The sequence below is a fragment of the Pseudophryne corroboree genome, chromosome 4 (assembly GCF_028390025.1).
Source record: "Pseudophryne corroboree isolate aPseCor3 chromosome 4, aPseCor3.hap2, whole genome shotgun sequence".
NCBI classification, from domain to species: domain Eukaryota; kingdom Metazoa; phylum Chordata; class Amphibia; order Anura; family Myobatrachidae; genus Pseudophryne; species Pseudophryne corroboree.
In genome coordinates this window covers 18,118,317-18,136,995 of record NC_086447.1, presented here as the reverse complement: position 1 = coordinate 18,136,995, position 18,679 = coordinate 18,118,317, and the positions used below count along the sequence as shown (strand labels likewise).

At 36.9% G+C, this 18,679-nt stretch overlaps 14 non-coding genes across 14 annotated transcripts; all 14 read right to left on the bottom strand.

The window, feature by feature from the left end:
• Positions 1-451: 451 nt before the first annotated feature.
• On the bottom strand, positions 452-525 carry TRNAN-GUU (transfer RNA asparagine (anticodon GUU)). The gene has a single exon. It is a non-coding gene; the product is annotated as a tRNA-Asn (tRNA).
• A 1,094-nt stretch (positions 526-1,619) lies between these two features.
• TRNAN-GUU (transfer RNA asparagine (anticodon GUU)) lies at positions 1,620-1,693 on the bottom strand. Its single transcript has one exon. It is a non-coding gene; the product is annotated as a tRNA-Asn (tRNA).
• Positions 1,694-2,787: 1,094 nt separating this feature from the next.
• On the bottom strand, positions 2,788-2,861 carry TRNAN-GUU (transfer RNA asparagine (anticodon GUU)). The gene has a single exon. It is a non-coding gene; the product is annotated as a tRNA-Asn (tRNA).
• A 1,094-nt stretch (positions 2,862-3,955) lies between these two features.
• On the bottom strand, positions 3,956-4,029 carry TRNAN-GUU (transfer RNA asparagine (anticodon GUU)). Its single transcript has one exon. It is a non-coding gene; the product is annotated as a tRNA-Asn (tRNA).
• A 1,094-nt stretch (positions 4,030-5,123) lies between these two features.
• TRNAN-GUU (transfer RNA asparagine (anticodon GUU)) lies at positions 5,124-5,197 on the bottom strand. The gene has a single exon. It is a non-coding gene; the product is annotated as a tRNA-Asn (tRNA).
• A 1,094-nt stretch (positions 5,198-6,291) lies between these two features.
• TRNAN-GUU (transfer RNA asparagine (anticodon GUU)) lies at positions 6,292-6,365 on the bottom strand. The gene has a single exon. It is a non-coding gene; the product is annotated as a tRNA-Asn (tRNA).
• Positions 6,366-7,459: 1,094 nt separating this feature from the next.
• TRNAN-GUU (transfer RNA asparagine (anticodon GUU)) lies at positions 7,460-7,533 on the bottom strand. The gene has a single exon. It is a non-coding gene; the product is annotated as a tRNA-Asn (tRNA).
• Positions 7,534-8,627: 1,094 nt separating this feature from the next.
• On the bottom strand, positions 8,628-8,701 carry TRNAN-GUU (transfer RNA asparagine (anticodon GUU)). The gene has a single exon. It is a non-coding gene; the product is annotated as a tRNA-Asn (tRNA).
• A 1,094-nt stretch (positions 8,702-9,795) lies between these two features.
• On the bottom strand, positions 9,796-9,869 carry TRNAN-GUU (transfer RNA asparagine (anticodon GUU)). Its single transcript has one exon. It is a non-coding gene; the product is annotated as a tRNA-Asn (tRNA).
• A 2,262-nt stretch (positions 9,870-12,131) lies between these two features.
• TRNAN-GUU (transfer RNA asparagine (anticodon GUU)) lies at positions 12,132-12,205 on the bottom strand. Its single transcript has one exon. It is a non-coding gene; the product is annotated as a tRNA-Asn (tRNA).
• A 1,094-nt stretch (positions 12,206-13,299) lies between these two features.
• TRNAN-GUU (transfer RNA asparagine (anticodon GUU)) lies at positions 13,300-13,373 on the bottom strand. Its single transcript has one exon. It is a non-coding gene; the product is annotated as a tRNA-Asn (tRNA).
• Positions 13,374-15,635: 2,262 nt separating this feature from the next.
• Positions 15,636-15,709, bottom strand: TRNAN-GUU (transfer RNA asparagine (anticodon GUU)). The gene has a single exon. It is a non-coding gene; the product is annotated as a tRNA-Asn (tRNA).
• A 1,094-nt stretch (positions 15,710-16,803) lies between these two features.
• TRNAN-GUU (transfer RNA asparagine (anticodon GUU)) lies at positions 16,804-16,877 on the bottom strand. The gene has a single exon. It is a non-coding gene; the product is annotated as a tRNA-Asn (tRNA).
• Positions 16,878-17,971: 1,094 nt separating this feature from the next.
• Positions 17,972-18,045, bottom strand: TRNAN-GUU (transfer RNA asparagine (anticodon GUU)). The gene has a single exon. It is a non-coding gene; the product is annotated as a tRNA-Asn (tRNA).
• Between the last annotated feature and the right edge of the window lie 634 nt (positions 18,046-18,679).

Below are 18,679 nucleotides of genomic sequence, written 5' to 3'. Positions count from 1 at the left end.
CCCACGTGAGAAAGCAGCAAGGATGCAGTGAGGTTTATGTTTCCTGGTGTCAACCTGTATTATTTCAGTGGACATTGTAATGAGGATGCATCTTGCTGCCTTTCCAATGAAGCAAGTTTTAATCAGTAATAGGTGAAAAACCATTCCTACAAAGGTGTTAATCAGAGACTTGGCTTTGTGGACACTTTTCAGAGAGCAAATGTGTTAGCATAAAAATAAAGCCATAAAATGGAGAGCTGATTAATCACTCAATTGGATTTCTCTGCCTGCATATTTTTTTTTCTCTGCAACCCCAATGCTTAATTGTGCTTCCTGTTTTTTATAAAATGACTTAATCAAATCTGACTCTGATTGCATCAGAGAAGGCCAGGTACCTTACACCATAAAAGGTGGTTTGAAATTTTGACTTGTCTACTTAAAGATCACCAAAATTTGATCACAAGGTCAATTACGTCCCCGGGTGGGATTGAACCACTAACCTTTCGGTTAACAGCCGAATGCGCTAACCGATTGCGCCACAGAGACAGCTTGCAAAAGCATGTACTGACAAAGGCTAAAAAGCATTCATCTAGAAAGTTTCCTAGAAAAAGGTTAAAAAGGCAATAATCTGGAGAGTTTTGCAAGATTTTTCTTCCATTGACCAACGAAGAAACACATTGGTACTTTCACATGATGAGTGAGTTCTTCAGGATCTCTGACACTTACATGAGCAGCAGAGTGGCGCAGCGGAAGCGTGCTGGGCCCATAACCCAGAGGTCGGTGGATCGAAACCATCCTTTGCTATGTGCACTTATTTTTTTGTTAATTAAATTCTTCCAAAACTGGAATTGATATTTTGACTCTTTTATTTTTACTTAAAGTACAATAACTTTTAACATTTTAATTTGTTTTAATAGTATATTGACAGCATTGTTTTCTTTCAGAAATCCACTTAATTTTCTTTACCCTATTACTGAAATGGTAATTGACAAAAACAAGCTACATTGTCACCAGAAGAGCAATGCAAAATGTACAATTGATATTTCAAAATCATCTTTCCATCTTGAATTTCAATGATGCATTGGGGCAACGATTTTGTGAGAAACATCTTCACCCTTAAAGAAAGATTTTCTTAACTTCTTACCTGTGTGCTGATTAGATATCACCTGGTTTTCACATTAAACAGATTCCCACGTGAGAAAGCAGCAAGGATGCAGTGAGGTTTATGTTTCCTGGTGTCAACCTGTATTATTTCAGTGGACATTGTAATGAGGATGCATCTTGCTGCCTTTCCAATGAAGCAAGTTTTAATCAGTAATAGGTGAAAAACCATTCCTACAAAGGTGTTAATCAGAGACTTGGCTTTGTGGACACTTTTCAGAGAGCAAATGTGTTAGCATAAAAATAAAGCCATAAAATGGAGAGCTGATTAATCACTCAATTGGATTTCTCTGCCTGCATATTTTTTTTTCTCTGCAACCCCAATGCTAAATTGTGCTTCCTGTTTTTTATAAAATGACTTAATCAAATCTGACTCTGATTGCATCAGAGAAGGCCAGGTACCTTACACCATAAAAGGTGGTTTGAAATTTTGACTTGTCTACTTAAAGATCACCAAAATTTGATCACAAGGTCAATTACGTCCCCAGGTGGGATTGAACCACCAACCTTCCGGTTAACAGCCGAATGCGCTAACCGATTGCGCCACAGAGACAGCTTGCAAAAGCATGTACTGACAAAGGCTAAAAAGCATTCATCTAGAAAGTTTCCTAGAAAAAGGTTAAAAAGGCAATAATCTGGAGAGTTTTGCAAGATTTTTCTTCCATTGACCAACGAAGAAACACATTGGTACTTTCCAATGATGAGTGAGTTCTTCAGGATCTCTGACACTTACATGAGCAGCAGAGTGGCGCAGCTGAAGCGTGCTGGGCCCATAACCCAGAGGTCGGTGGAACGAAACCATCCTCTGCTATGTGCACTTATTTTTTTGTTAATTAAATTCTTCCAAAACTGGAATTGATATTTTGACTCTTTTATTTTTACTTAAAGTACAATAACTTTTAACATTTTAATTTGTTTTAATAGTATATTGACAGCATTGTTTTCTTTCAGAAATCCACTTAATTTTCTTTACCCTATTACGGAAATGGTAATTGACAAAAACAAGCTACATTGTCACCAGAAGAGCAATGCAAAATGTACAATTGATATTTCAAAATCATCTTTCCATCTTGAATTTCAATGATGCATTGGGGCAACGATTTTGTGAGAAACATCTTCACCCTTAAAGAAAGATTTTCTTAACTTCTTACCTGTGTGCTGATTAGATATCACCTGGTTTTCACATTAAACAGATTCCCACGTGAGAAAGCAGCAAGGATGCAGTGAGGTTTATGTTTCCTGGTGTCAACCTGTATTATTTCAGTGGACATTGTAATGAGGATGCATCTTGCTGCCTTTCCAATGAAGCAAGTTTTAATCAGTAATAGGTGAAAAACCATTCCTACAAAGGTGTTAATCAGAGACTTGGCTTTGTGGACACTTTTCAGAGAGCAAATGTGTTAGCATAAAAATAAAGCCATAAAATGGAGAGCTGATTAATCACTCAATTGGATTTCTCTGCCTGCATATTTTTTTTTCTCTGCAACCCCAATGCTTAATTGTGCTTCCTGTTTTTTATAAAATGACTTAATCAAATCTGACTCTGATTGCATCAGAGAAGGCCAGGTACCTTACACCATAAAAGGTGGTTTGAAATTTTGACTTGTCTACTTAAAGATCACCGAAATTTGATCACAAGGTCAATTACGTCCCCGGGTGGGATTGAACCACCAACCTTTCGGTTAACAGCCGAATGCGCTAACCGATTGCACCACAGAGACAGCTTGCAAAAGCATGTACTGACAAAGGCTAAAAAGCATTCATCTAGAAAGTTTCCTAGAAAAAGGTTAAAAAGGCAATAATCTGGAGAGTTTTGCAAGATTTTTCTTCCATTGACCAACGAAGAAACACATTGGTACTTTCACATGATGAGTGAGTTCTTCAGGATCTCTGACACTTACATGAGCAGCAGAGTGGCGCAGCGGAAGCGTGCTGGGCCCATAACCCAGAGGTCGGTGGATCGAAACCATCCTTTGCTATGTGCACTTATTTTTTTGTTAATTAAATTCTTCCAAAACTGGAATTGATATTTTGACTCTTTTATTTTTACTTAAAGTACAATAACTTTTAACATTTTAATTTGTTTTAATAGTATATTGACAGCATTGTTTTCTTTCAGAAATCCACTTAATTTTCTTTACCCTATTACTGAAATGGTAATTGACAAAAACAAGCTACATTGTCACCAGAAGAGCAATGCAAAATGTATAATTGATATTTCAAAATCATCTTTCCATCTTGAATTTCAATGATGCATTGGGGCAACGATTTTGTGAGAAACATCTTCACCCTTAAAGAAAGATTTTCTTAACTTCTTACCTGTGTGCTGATTAGATATCACCTGGTTTTCACATTAAACAGATTCCCACTTGAGAAAGCAGCAAGGATGCAGTGAGGTTTATGTTTCCTGGTGTCAACCTGTATTATTTCAGTGGACATTGTAATGAGGATGCATCTTGCTGCCTTTCCAATGAAGCAAGTTTTAATCAGTAATAGGTGAAAAACCATTCCTACAAAGGTGTTAATCAGAGACTTGGCTTTGTGGACACTTTTCAGAGAGCAAATGTGTTAGCATAAAAATAAAGCCATAAAATGGAGAGCTGATTAATCACTCAATTGGATTTCTCTGCCTGCATATTTTTTTTTCTCTGCAACCCCAATGCTTAATTGTGCTTCCTGTTTTTTATAAAATGACTTAATCAAATCTGACTCTGATTGCATCAGAGAAGGCCAGGCACCTTACACCATAAAAGGTGGTTTGAAATTTTGACTTGTCTACTTAAAGATCACCAAAATTTGATCACAAGGTCAATTACGTCCCCGGGTGGGATTGAACCACCAACCTTTCGGTTAACAGCCGAATGCGCTAACCGATTGCGCCACAGAGACAGCTTGCAAAAGCATGTACTGACAAAGGCTAAAAAGCATTCATCTAGAAAGTTTCCTAGAAAAAGGTTAAAAAGGCAATAATCTGGAGAGTTTTGCAAGATTTTTCTTCCATTGACCAACGAAGAAACACATTGGTACTTTCACATGATGAGTGAGTTCTTCAGGATCTCTGACACTTACATGAGCAGCAGAGTGGCGCAGCGCAAGCGTGCTGGGCCCATAACCCCGAGGTCGGTGGATCGAAACCATCCTTTGCTATGTGCACTTATTTTTTTGTTAATTAAATTCTTCCAAAACTGGAATTGATATTTTGACTCTTTTATTTTTACTTAAAGTACAATAACTTTTAACATTTTAATTTGTTTTAATAGTATATTGACAGCATTGTTTTCTTTCAGAAATCCACTTAATTTTCTTTACCCTATTACTGAAATGGTAATTGACAAAAACAAGCTACATTGTCACCAGAAGAGCAATGCAAAATGTACAATTGATATTTCAAAATCATCTTTCCAGCTTGAATTTCAATGATGCATTGGGGCAACGATTTTGTGAGAAACATCTTCACCCTTAAAGAAAGATTTTCTTAACTTCTTACCTGTGTGCTGATTAGATATCACCTGGTTTTCACATTAAACAGATTCCCACTTGAGAAAGCAGCAAGGATGCAGTGAGGTTTATGTTTCCTGGTGTCAACCTGCATTATTTCAGTGGACATTGTAATGAGGATGCATCTTGCTGCCTTTCCAATGAAGCAAGTTTTAATCAGTAATAGGTGAAAAACCATTCCTACAAAGGTGTTAATCAGAGACTTGGCTTTGTGGACACTTTTCAGAGAGCAAATGTGTTAGCATAAAAATAAAGCCATAAAATGGAGAGCTGATTAATCACTCAATTGGATTTCTCTGCCTGCATATTTTTTTTTCTCTGCAACCCCAATGCTAAATTGTGCTTCCTGTTTTTTATAAAATGACTTAATCAAATCTGACTCTGATTGCATCAGAGAAGGCCAGGTACCTTACACCATAAAAGGTGGTTTGAAATTTTGACTTGTCTACTTAAAGATCACCAAAATTTGATCACAAGGTCAATTACGTCCCCGGGTGGGATTGAACCACCAACCTTTCGGTTAACAGCCGAATGCGCTAACCGATTGCGCCACAGAGACAGCTTGCAAAAGCATGTACTGACAAAGGCTAAAAAGCATTCATCTAGAAAGTTTCCTAGAAAAAGGTTAAAAAGGCAATAATCTGGAGAGTTTTGCAAGATTTTTCTTCCATTGACCAACGAAGAAACACATTGGTACTTTCACATGATGAGTGAGTTCTTCAGGATCTCTGACACTTACATGAGCAGCAGAGTGGCGCAGCGGAAGCGTGCTGGGCCCATAACCCAGAGGTCGGTGGATCGAAACCATCCTTTGCTATGTGCACTTATTTTTTTGTTAATTAAATTCTTCCAAAACTGGAATTGATATTTTGACTCTTTTATTTTTACTTAAAGTACAATAACTTTTAACATTTTAATTTGTTTTAATAGTATATTGACAGCATTGTTTTCTTTCAGAAATCCACTTAATTTTCTTTACCCTATTACTGAAATGGTAATTGACAAAAACAAGCTACATTGTCACCAGAAGAGCAATGCAAAATGTACAATTGATATTTCAAAATCATCTTTCCATCTTGAATTTCAATGATGCATTGGGGCAACGATTTTGTGAGAAACATCTTCACCCTTAAAGAAAGATTTTCTTAACTTCTTACCTGTGTGCTGATTAGATATCACCTGGTTTTCACATTAAACAGATTCCCACTTGAGAAAGCAGCAAGGATGCAGTGAGGTTTATGTTTCCTGGTGTCAACCTGTATTATTTCAGTGGACATTGTAATGAGGATGCATCTTGCTGCCTTTCCAATGAAGCAAGTTTTAATCAGTAATAGGTGAAAAACCATTCCTACAAAGGTGTTAATCAGAGACTTGGCTTTGTGGACACTTTTCAGAGAGCAAATGTGTTAGCATAAAAATAAAGCCATAAAATGGAGAGCTGATTAATCACTCAATTGGATTTCTCTGCCTGCATATTTTTTTTTCTCTGCAACCCCAATGCTTAATTGTGCTTCCTGTTTTTTATAAAATGACTTAATCAAATCTGACTCTGATTGCATCAGAGAAGGCCAGGTACCTTACACCATAAAAGGTGGTTTGAAATTTTGACTTGTCTACTTAAAGATCACCAAAATTTGATCACAAGGTCAATTACGTCCCCGGGTGGGATTGAACCACCAACCTTTCGGTTAACAGCCGAATGCGCTAACCGATTGCGCCACAGAGACAGCTTGCAAAAGCATGTACTGACAAAGGCTAAAAAGCATTCATCTAGAAAGTTTCCTAGAAAAAGGTTAAAAAGGCAATAATCTGGAGAGTTTTGCAAGATTTTTCTTCCATTGACCAACGAAGAAACACATTGGTACTTTCACATGATGAGTGAGTTCTTCAGGATCTCTGACACTTACATGAGCAGCAGAGTGGCGCAGCGGAAGCGTGCTGGGCCCATAACCCAGAGGTCGGTGGATCGAAACCATCCTTTGCTATGTGCACTTATTTTTTTGTTAATTAAATTCTTCCAAAACTGGAATTGATATTTTGACTCTTTTATTTTTACTTAAAGTACAATAACTTTTAACATTTTAATTTGTTTTAATAGTATATTGACAGCATTGTTTTCTTTCAGAAATCCACTTAATTTTCTTTACCCTATTACTGAAATGGTAATTGACAAAAACAAGCTACATTGTCACCAGAAGAGCAATGCAAAATGTACAATTGATATTTCAAAATCATCTTTCCAGCTTGAATTTCAATGATGCATTGGGGCAACGATTTTGTGAGAAACATCTTCACCCTTAAAGAAAGATTTTCTTAACTTCTTACCTGTGTGCTGATTAGATATCACCTGGTTTTCACATTAAACAGATTCCCACATGAGAAAGCAGCAAGGATGCAGTGAGGTTTATGTTTCCTGGTGTCAACCTGTATTATTTCAGTGGACATTGTAATGAGGATGCATCTTGCTGCCTTTCCAATGAAGCAAGTTTTAATCAGTAATAGGTGAAAAACCATTCCTACAAAGGTGTTAATCAGAGACTTGGCTTTGTGGACACTTTTCAGAGAGCAAATGTGTTAGCATAAAAATAAAGCCATAAAATGGAGAGCTGATTAATCACTCAATTGGATTTCTCTGCCTGCATATTTTTTTTTCTCTGCAACCCCAATGCTAAATTGTGCTTCCTGTTTTTTATAAAATGACTTAATCAAATCTGACTCTGATTGCATCAGAGAAGGCCAGGTACCTTACACCATAAAAAGTGGTTTGAAATTTTGACTTGTCTACTTAAAGATCACCAAAATTTGATCACAAGGTCAATTACGTCCCCGGGTGGGATTGAACCACCAACCTTTCGGTTAACAGCCGAATGCGCTAACCGATTGCGCCACAGAGACAGCTTGCAAAAGCATGTACTGACAAAGGCTAAAAAGCATTCATCTAGAAAGTTTCCTAGAAAAAGGTTAAAAAGGCAATAATCTGGAGAGTTTTGCAAGATTTTTCTTCCATTGACCAACGAAGAAACACATTGGTACTTTCACATGATGAGTGAGTTCTTCAGGATCTCTGACACTTACATGAGCAGCAGAGTGGCGCAGCGGAAGCGTGCTGGGCCCATAACCCAGAGGTCGGTGGATCGAAACCATCCTTTGCTATGTGCACTTATTTTTTTGTTAATTAAATTCTTCCAAAACTGGAATTGATATTTTGACTCTTTTATTTTTACTTAAAGTACAATAACTTTTAACATTTTAATTTGTTTTAATAGTATATTGACAGCATTGTTTTCTTTCAGAAATCCACTTAATTTTCTTTACCCTATTACTGAAATGGTAATTGACAAAAACAAGCTACATTGTCACCAGAAGAGCAATGCAAAATGTACAATTGATATTTCAAAATCATCTTTCCAGCTTGAATTTCAATGATGCATTGGGGCAACGATTTTGTGAGAAACATCTTCACCCTTAAAGAAAGATTTTCTTAACTTCTTACCTGTGTGCTGATTAGATATCACCTGGTTTTCACATTAAACAGATTCCCACATGAGAAAGCAGCAAGGATGCAGTGAGGTTTATGTTTCCTGGTGTCAACCTGTATTATTTCAGTGGACATTGTAATGAGGATGCATCTTGCTGCCTTTCCAATGAAGCAAGTTTTAATCAGTAATAGGTGAAAAACCATTCCTACAAAGGTGTTAATCAGAGACTTGGCTTTGTGGACACTTTTCAGAGAGCAAATGTGTTAGCATAAAAATAAAGCCATAAAATGGAGAGCTGATTAATCACTCAATTGGATTTCTCTGCCTGCATATTTTTTTTTCTCTGCAACCCCAATGCTAAATTGTGCTTCCTGTTTTTTATAAAATGACTTAATCAAATCTGACTCTGATTGCATCAGAGAAGGCCAGGTACCTTACACCATAAAAGGTGGTTTGAAATTTTGACTTGTCTACTTAAAGATCAGCAAAATTTGATCACAAGGTCAATTACGTCCCCGGGTGGGATTGAACCACCAACCTTTCGGTTAACAGCCGAATGCGCTAACCGATTGCGCCACAGAGACAGCTTGCAAAAGCATGTACTGACAAAGGCTAAAAAGCATTCATCTAGAAAGTTTCCTAGAAAAAGGTTAAAAAGGCAATAATCTGGAGAGTTTTGCAAGATTTTTCTTCCATTGACCAACGAAGAAACACATTGGTACTTTCACATGATGAGTGAGTTCTTCAGGATCTCTGACACTTACATGAGCAGCAGAGTGGCGCAGCGGAAGCGTGCTGGGCCCATAACCCAGAGGTCGGTGGATCGAAACCATCCTTTGCTATGTGCACTTATTTTTTTGTTAATTAAATTCTTCCAAAACTGGAATTGATATTTTGACTCTTTTATTTTTACTTAAAGTACAATAACTTTTAACATTTTAATTTGTTTTCATAGTATATTGACAGCATTGTTTTCTTTCAGAAATCCACTTAATTTTCTTTACCCTATTACTGAAATGGTAATTGACAAAAACAAGCTACATTGTCACCAGAAGAGCAATGCAAAATGTACAATTGATATTTCAAAATCATCTTTCCAGCTTGAATTTCAATGATGCATTGGGGCAACGATTTTGTGAGAAACATCTTCACCCTTAAAGAAAGATTTTCTTAACTTCTTACCTGTGTGCTGATTAGATATCACCTGGTTTTCACATTAAACAGATTCCCACTTGAGAAAGCAGCAAGGATGCAGTGAGGTTTATGTTTCCTGGTGTCAACCTGTATTATTTCAGTGGACATTGTAATGAGGATGCATCTTGCTGCCTTTCCAATGAAGCAAGTTTTAATCAGTAATAGGTGAAAAACCATTCCTACAAAGGTGTTAATCAGAGACTTGGCTTTGTGGACACTTTTCAGAGAGCAAATGTGTTAGCATAAAAATAAAGCCATAAAATGGAGAGCTGATTAATCACTCAATTGGATTTCTCTGCCTGCATATTTTTTTTTCTCTGCAACCCCAATGCTAAATTGTGCTTCCTGTTTTTTATAAAATGACTTAATCAAATCTGACTCTGATTGCATCAGAGAAGGCCAGGTACCTTACACCATAAAAGGTGGTTTGAAATTTTGACTTGTCTACTTAAAGATCACCATAATTTGATCACAAGGTCAATTACGTCCCCGGGTGGGATTGAACCACCAACCTTTCGGTTAACAGCCGAATGCGCTAACCGATTGCGCCACAGAGACAGCTTGCAAAAGCATGTACTGACAAAGGCTAAAAAGCATTCATCTAGAAAGTTTCCTAGAAAAAGGTTAAAAAGGCAATAATCTGGAGAGTTTTGCAAGATTTTTCTTCCATTGACCAACGAAGAAACACATTGGTACTTTCACATGATGAGTGAGTTCTTCAGGATCTCTGACACTTACATGAGCAGCAGAGTGGCGCAGCGGAAGCGTGCTGTGCCCATAACCCAGAGGTCGGTGGATCGAAACCATCCTTTGCTATGTGCACTTATTTTTTTGTTAATTAAATTCTTCCAAAACTGGAATTGATATTTTGACTCTTTTATTTTTACTTAAAGTACAATAACTTTTAACATTTTAATTTGTTTTAATAGTATATTGACAGCATTGTTTTCTTTCAGAAATCCACTTAATTTTCTTTACCCTATTACTGAAATGGTAATTGACAAAAACAAGCTACATTGTCACCAGAAGAGCAATGCAAAATGTACAATTGATATTTCAAAATCATCTTTCCAGCTTGAATTTCAATGATGCATTGGGGCAACGATTTTGTGAGAAACATCTTCACCCTTAAAGAAAGATTTTCTTAACTTCTTACCTGTGTGCTGATTAGATATCACCTGGTTTTCACATTAAACAGATTCCCACATGAGAAAGCAGCAAGGATGCAGTGAGGTTTATGTTTCCTGGTGTCAACCTGTATTATTTCAGTGGACATTGTAATGAGGATGCATCTTGCTGCCTTTCCAATGAAGCAAGTTTTAATCAGTAATAGGTGAAAAACCATTCCTACAAAGGTGTTAATCAGAGACTTGGCTTTGTGGACACTTTTCAGAGAGCAAATGTGTTAGCATAAAAATAAAGCCATAAAATGGAGAGCTGATTAATCACTCAATTGGATTTCTCTGCCTGCATATTTTTTTTTCTCTGCAACCCCAATGCTAAATTGTGCTTCCTGTTTTTTATAAAATGACTTAATCAAATCTGACTCTGATTGCATCAGAGAAGGCCAGGTACCTTACACCATAAAAGGTGGTTTGAAATTTTGACTTGTCTACTTAAAGATCAGCAAAATTTGATCACAAGGTCAATTACGTCCCCGGGTGGGATTGAACCACCAACCTTTCGGTTAACAGCCGAATGCGCTAACCGATTGCGTCACAGAGACAGCTTGCAAAAGCATGTACTGACAAAGGCTAAAAAGCATTCATCTAGAAAGTTTCCTAGAAAAAGGTTAAAAAGGCAATAATCTGGAGAGTTTTGCAAGATTTTTCTTCCATTGACCAACGAAGAAACACATTGGTACTTTCACATGATGAGTGAGTTCTTCAGGATCTCTGACACTTACATGAGCAGCAGAGTGGCGCAGCGGAAGCGTGCTGGGCCCATAACCCCGAGGTCGGTGGATCGAAACCATCCTTTGCTATGTGCACTTATTTTTTTGTTAATTAAATTCTTCCAAAACTGGAATTGATATTTTGACTCTTTTATTTTTACTTAAAGTACAATAACTTTTAACATTTTAATTTGTTTTAATAGTATATTGACAGCATTGTTTTCTTTCAGAAATCCACTTAATTTTCTTTACCCTATTACTGAAATGGTAATTGACAAAAACAAGCTACATTGTCACCAGAAGAGCAATGCAAAATGTACAATTGATATTTCAAAATCATCTTTCCAGCTTGAATTTCAATGATGCATTGGGGCAACGATTTTGTGAGAAACATCTTCACCCTTAAAGAAAGATTTTCTTAACTTCTTACCTGTGTGCTGATTAGATATCACCTGGTTTTCACATTAAACAGATTCCCACGTGAGAAAGCAGCAAGGATGCAGTGAGGTTTATGTTTCCTGGTGTCAACCTGTATTATTTCAGTGGACATTGTAATGAGGATGCATCTTGCTGCCTTTCCAATGAAGCAAGTTTTAATCAGTAATAGGTGAAAAACCATTCCTACAAAGGTGTTAATCAGAGACTTGGCTTTGTGGACACTTTTCAGAGAGCAAATGTGTTAGCATAAAAATAAAGCCATAAAATGGAGAGCTGATTAATCACTCAATTGGATTTCTCTGCCTGCATATTTTTTTTTCTCTGCAACCCCAATGCTAAATTGTGCTTCCTGTTTTTTATAAAATGACTTAATCAAATCTGACTCTGATTGCATCAGAGAAGGCCAGGTACCTTACACCATAAAAGGTGGTTTGAAATTTTGACTTGTCTACTTAAAGATCAGCAAAATTTGATCACAAGGTCAATTACGTCCCCGGGTGGGATTGAACCACCAACCTTTCGGTTAACAGCCGAATGCGCTAACCGATTGCGCCACAGAGACAGCTTGCAAAAGCATGTACTGACAAAGGCTAAAAAGCATTCATCTAGAAAGTTTCCTAGAAAAAGGTTAAAAAGGCAATAATCTGGAGAGTTTTGCAAGATTTTTCTTCCATTGACCAACGAAGAAACACATTGGTACTTTCACATGATGAGTGAGTTCTTCAGGATCTCTGACACTTACATGAGCAGCAGAGTGGCGCAGCGGAAGCGTGCTGGGCCCATAACCCAGAGGTCGGTGGATCGAAACCATCCTTTGCTATGTGCACTTATTTTTTTGTTAATTAAATTCTTCCAAAACTGGAATTGATATTTTGACTCTTTTATTTTTACTTAAAGTACAATAACTTTTAACATTTTAATTTGTTTTCATAGTATATTGACAGCATTGTTTTCTTTCAGAAATCCACTTAATTTTCTTTACCCTATTACTGAAATGGTAATTGACAAAAACAAGCTACATTGTCACCAGAAGAGCAATGCAAAATGTACAATTGATATTTCAAAATCATCTTTCCAGCTTGAATTTCAATGATGCATTGGGGCAACGATTTTGTGAGAAACATCTTCACCCTTAAAGAAAGATTTTCTTAACTTCTTACCTGTGTGCTGATTAGATATCACCTGGTTTTCACATTAAACAGATTCCCACTTGAGAAAGCAGCAAGGATGCAGTGAGGTTTATGTTTCCTGGTGTCAACCTGTATTATTTCAGTGGACATTGTAATGAGGATGCATCTTGCTGCCTTTCCAATGAAGCAAGTTTTAATCAGTAATAGGTGAAAAACCATTCCTACAAAGGTGTTAATCAGAGACTTGGCTTTGTGGACACTTTTCAGAGAGCAAATGTGTTAGCATAAAAATAAAGCCATAAAATGGAGAGCTGATTAATCACTCAATTGGATTTCTCTGCCTGCATATTTTTTTTTCTCTGCAACCCCAATGCTAAATTGTGCTTCCTGTTTTTTATAAAATGACTTAATCAAATCTGACTCTGATTGCATCAGAGAAGGCCAGGTACCTTACACCATAAAAGGTGGTTTGAAATTTTGACTTGTCTACTTAAAGATCACCATAATTTGATCACAAGGTCAATTACGTCCCCGGGTGGGATTGAACCACCAACCTTTCGGTTAACAGCCGAATGCGCTAACCGATTGCGCCACAGAGACAGCTTGCAAAAGCATGTACTGACAAAGGCTAAAAAGCATTCATCTAGAAAGTTTCCTAGAAAAAGGTTAAAAAGGCAATAATCTGGAGAGTTTTGCAAGATTTTTCTTCCATTGACCAACGAAGAAACACATTGGTACTTTCACATGATGAGTGAGTTCTTCAGGATCTCTGACACTTACATGAGCAGCAGAGTGGCGCAGCGGAAGCGTGCTGTGCCCATAACCCAGAGGTCGGTGGATCGAAACCATCCTTTGCTATGTGCACTTATTTTTTTGTTAATTAAATTCTTCCAAAACTGGAATTGATATTTTGACTCTTTTATTTTTACTTAAAGTACAATAACTTTTAACATTTTAATTTGTTTTAATAGTATATTGACAGCATTGTTTTCTTTCAGAAATCCACTTAATTTTCTTTACCCTATTACTGAAATGGTAATTGACAAAAACAAGCTACATTGTCACCAGAAGAGCAATGCAAAATGTACAATTGATATTTCAAAATCATCTTTCCAGCTTGAATTTCAATGATGCATTGGGGCAACGATTTTGTGAGAAACATCTTCACCCTTAAAGAAAGATTTTCTTAACTTCTTACCTGTGTGCTGATTAGATATCACCTGGTTTTCACATTAAACAGATTCCCACATGAGAAAGCAGCAAGGATGCAGTGAGGTTTATGTTTCCTGGTGTCAACCTGTATTATTTCAGTGGACATTGTAATGAGGATGCATCTTGCTGCCTTTCCAATGAAGCAAGTTTTAATCAGTAATAGGTGAAAAACCATTCCTACAAAGGTGTTAATCAGAGACTTGGCTTTGTGGACACTTTTCAGAGAGCAAATGTGTTAGCATAAAAATAAAGCCATAAAATGGAGAGCTGATTAATCACTCAATTGGATTTCTCTGCCTGCATATTTTTTTTTCTCTGCAACCCCAATGCTAAATTGTGCTTCCTGTTTTTTATAAAATGACTTAATCAAATCTGACTCTGATTGCATCAGAGAAGGCCAGGTACCTTACACCATAAAAGGTGGTTTGAAATTTTGACTTGTCTACTTAAAGATCAGCAAAATTTGATCACAAGGTCAATTACGTCCCCGGGTGGGATTGAACCACCAACCTTTCGGTTAACAGCCGAATGCGCTAACCGATTGCGTCACAGAGACAGCTTGCAAAAGCATGTACTGACAAAGGCTAAAAAGCATTCATCTAGAAAGTTTCCTAGAAAAAGGTTAAAAAGGCAATAATCTGGAGAGTTTTGCAAGATTTTTCTTCCATTGACCAACGAAGAAACACATTGGTACTTTCACATGATGAGTGAGTTCTTCAGGATCTCTGACACTTACATGAGCAGCAGAGTGGCGCAGCGGAAGCGTGCTGGGCCCATAACCCCGAGGTCGGTGGATCGAAACCATCCTTTGCTATGTGCACTTATTTTTTTGTTAATTAAATTCTTCCAAAACTGGAATTGATATTTTGACTCTTTTATTTTTACTTAAAGTACAATAACTTTTAACATTTTAATTTGTTTTAATAGTATATTGACAGCATTGTTTTCTTTCAGAAATCCACTTAATTTTCTTTACCCTATTACTGAAATGGTAATTGACAAAAACAAGCTACATTGTCACCAGAAGAGCAATGCAAAATGTACAATTGATATTTCAAAATCATCTTTCCAGCTTGAATTTCAATGATGCATTGGGGCAACGATTTTGTGAGAAACATCTTCACCCTTAAAGAAAGATTTTCTTAACTTCTTACCTGTGTGCTGATTAGATATCACCTGGTTTTCACATTAAACAGATTCCCACGTGAGAAAGCAGCAAGGATGCAGTGAGGTTTATGTTTCCTGGTGTCAACCTGTATTATTTCAGTGGACATTGTAATGAGGATGCATCTTGCTGCCTTTCCAATGAAGCAAGTTTTAATCAGTAATAGGTGAAAAACCATTCCTACAAAGGTGTTAATCAGAGACTTGGCTTTGTGGACACTTTTCAGAGAGCAAATGTGTTAGCATAAAAATAAAGCCATAAAATGGAGAGCTGATTAATCACTCAATTGGATTTCTCTGCCTGCATATTTTTTTTTCTCTGCAACCCCAATGCTAAATTGTGCTTCCTGTTTTTTATAAAATGACTTAATCAAATCTGACTCTGATTGCATCAGAGAAGGCCAGGTACCTTACACCATAAAAGGTGGTTTGAAATTTTGACTTGTCTACTTAAAGATCACCAAAATTTGATCACAAGGTCAATTACGTCCCCGGGTGGGATTGAACCACCAACCTTTCGGTTAACAGCCGAATGCGCTAACCGATTGCGCCACAGAGACAGCTTGCAAAAGCATGTACTGACAAAGGCTAAAAAGCATTCATCTAGAAAGTTTCCAAGAAAAAGGTTAAAAAGGCAATAATCTGGAGAGTTTTGCAAGATTTTTCTTCCATTGACCAACGAAGAAACACATTGGTACTTTCACATGATGAGTGAGTTCTTCAGGATCTCTGACACTTACATGAGCAGCAGAGTGGCGCAGCGCAAGCGTGCTGGGCCCATAACCCCGAGGTCGGTGGATCGAAACCATCCTTTGCTATGTGCACTTATTTTTTTGTTAATTAAATTCTTCCAAAACTGGAATTGATATTTTGACTCTTTTATTTTTACTTAAAGTACAATAACTTTTAACATTTTAATTTGTTTTAATAGTATATTGACAGCATTGTTTTCTTTCAGAAATCCACTTAATTTTCTTTACCCTATTACTGAAATGGTAATTGACAAAAACAAGCTACATTGTCACCAGAAGAGCAATGCAAAATGTACAATTGATATTTCAAAATCATCTTTCCAGCTTGAATTTCAATGATGCATTGGGGCAACGATTTTGTGAGAAACATCTTCACCCTTAAAGAAAGATTTTCTTAACTTCCTACCTGTGTGCTGATTAGATATCACCTGGTTTTCACATTAAACAGATTCCCACATGAGAAAGCAGCAAGGATGCAGTGAGGTTTATGTTTCCTGGTGTCAACCTGTATTATTTCAGTGGACATTGTAATGAGGATGCATCTTGCTGCCTTTCCAATGAAGCAAGTTTTAATCAGTAATAGGTGAAAAACCATTCCTACAAAGGTGTTAATCAGAGACTTGGCTTTGTGGACACTTTTCAGAGAGCAAATGTGTTAGCATAAAAATAAAGCCATAAAATGGAGAGCTGATTAATCACTCAATTGGATTTCTCTGCCTGCATATTTTTTTTTCTCTGCAACCCCAATGCTAAATTGTGCTTCCTGTTTTTTATAAAATGACTTAATCAAATCTGACTCTGATTGCATCAGAGAAGGCCAGGTACCTTACACCATAAAAGGTGGTTTGAAATTTTGACTTGTCTACTTAAAGATCAGCAAAATTTGATCACAAGGTCAATTACGTCCCCGGGTGGGATTGAACCACCAACCTTTCGGTTAACAGCCGAATGCGCTAACCGATTGCGCCACAGAGACAGCTTGCAAAAGCATGTACTGACAAAGGCTAAAAAGCATTCATCTAGAAAGTTTCCTAGAAAAAGGTTAAAAAGGCAATAATCTGGAGAGTTTTGCAAGATTTTTCTTCCATTGACCAACGAAGAAACACATTGGTACTTTCACATGATGAGTGAGTTCTTCAGGATCTCTGACACTTACATGAGCAGCAGAGTGGCACAGCGCAAGCGTGCTGGGCCCATAACCCCGAGGTCGGTGGATCGAAACCATCCTTTGCTATGTGCACTTATTTTTTTGTTAATTAAATTCTTCCAAAACTGGAATTGATATTTTGACTCTTTTATTTTTACTTAAAGTACAATAACTTTTAACATTTTAATTTGTTTTAATAGTATATTGACAGCATTGTTTTCTTTCAGAAATCCACTTAATTTTCTTTACCCTATTACTGAAATGGTAATTGACAAAAACAAGCTACATTGTCACCAGAAGAGCAATGCAAAATGTACAATTGATATTTCAAAATCATCTTTCCAGCTTGAATTTCAATGATGCATTGGGGCAACGATTTTGTGAGAAACATCTTCACCCTTAAAGAAAGATTTTCTTAACTTCTTACCTGTGTGCTGATTAGATATCACCTGGTTTTCACATTAAACAGATTCCCACTTGAGAAAGCAGCAAGGATGCAGTGAGGTTTATGTTTCCTGGTGTCAACCTGTATTATTTCAGTGGACATTGTAATGAGGATGCATCTTGCTGCCTTTCCAATGAAGCAAGTTTTAATCAGTAATAGGTGAAAAACCATTCCTACAAAGGTGTTAATCAGAGACTTGGCTTTGTGGACACTTTTCAGAGAGCAAATGTGTTAGCATAAAAATAAAGAAATAAAATGGAGAGCTGATTAATCACTCAATTGGATTTCTCTGCCTGCATATTTTTTTTTCTCTGCAACCCCAATGCTAAATTGTGCTTCCTGTTTTTTATAAAATGACTTAATCAAATCTGACTCTGATTGCATCAGAGAAGGCCAGGTACCTTACACCATAAAAGGTGGTTTGAAATTTTGACTTGTCTACTTAAAGATCACCAAAATTTGATCACAAGGTCAATTACGTCCCCGGGTGGGATTGAACCACCAACCTTTCGGTTAACAGCCGAATGCGCTAACCGATTGCGCCACAGAGACAGCTTGCAAAAGCATGTACTGACAAAGGCTAAAAAGCATTCATCTAGAAAGTTTCCTAGAAAAAGGTTAAAAAGGCAATAATCTGGAGAGTTTTGCAAGATTTTTCTTCCATTGACCAACGAAGAAACACATTGGTACTTTCACATGATGAGTGTGTTCTTCAGGATCTCTGACACTAACATGAGCAGCAGAGTGGCGCAGCGGAAGCGTGCTGGGCCCATAACCCAGAGGTCGGTGGATCGAAACCATCCTTTGCTATGTGCACTTATTTTTTTGTTAATTAAATTCTTCCAAAACTGGAATTGATATTTTGACTCTTTTATTTTTACTTAAAGTACAATAACTTTTAACATTTTAATTTGTTTTAATAGTATATTGACAGCATTGTTTTCTTTCAGAAATCCACTTAATTTTCTTTACCCTATTACTGAAATGGTAATTGACAAAAACAAGCTACATTGTCACCAGAAGAGCAATGCAAAATGTACAATTGATATTTCAAAATCATCTTTCCAGCTTGAATTTCAATGATGCATTGGGGCAACGATTTTGTGAGAAACATCTTCACCCTTAAAGAAAGATTTTCTTAACTTCTTACCTGTGTGCTGATTAGATATCACCTGGTTTTCACATT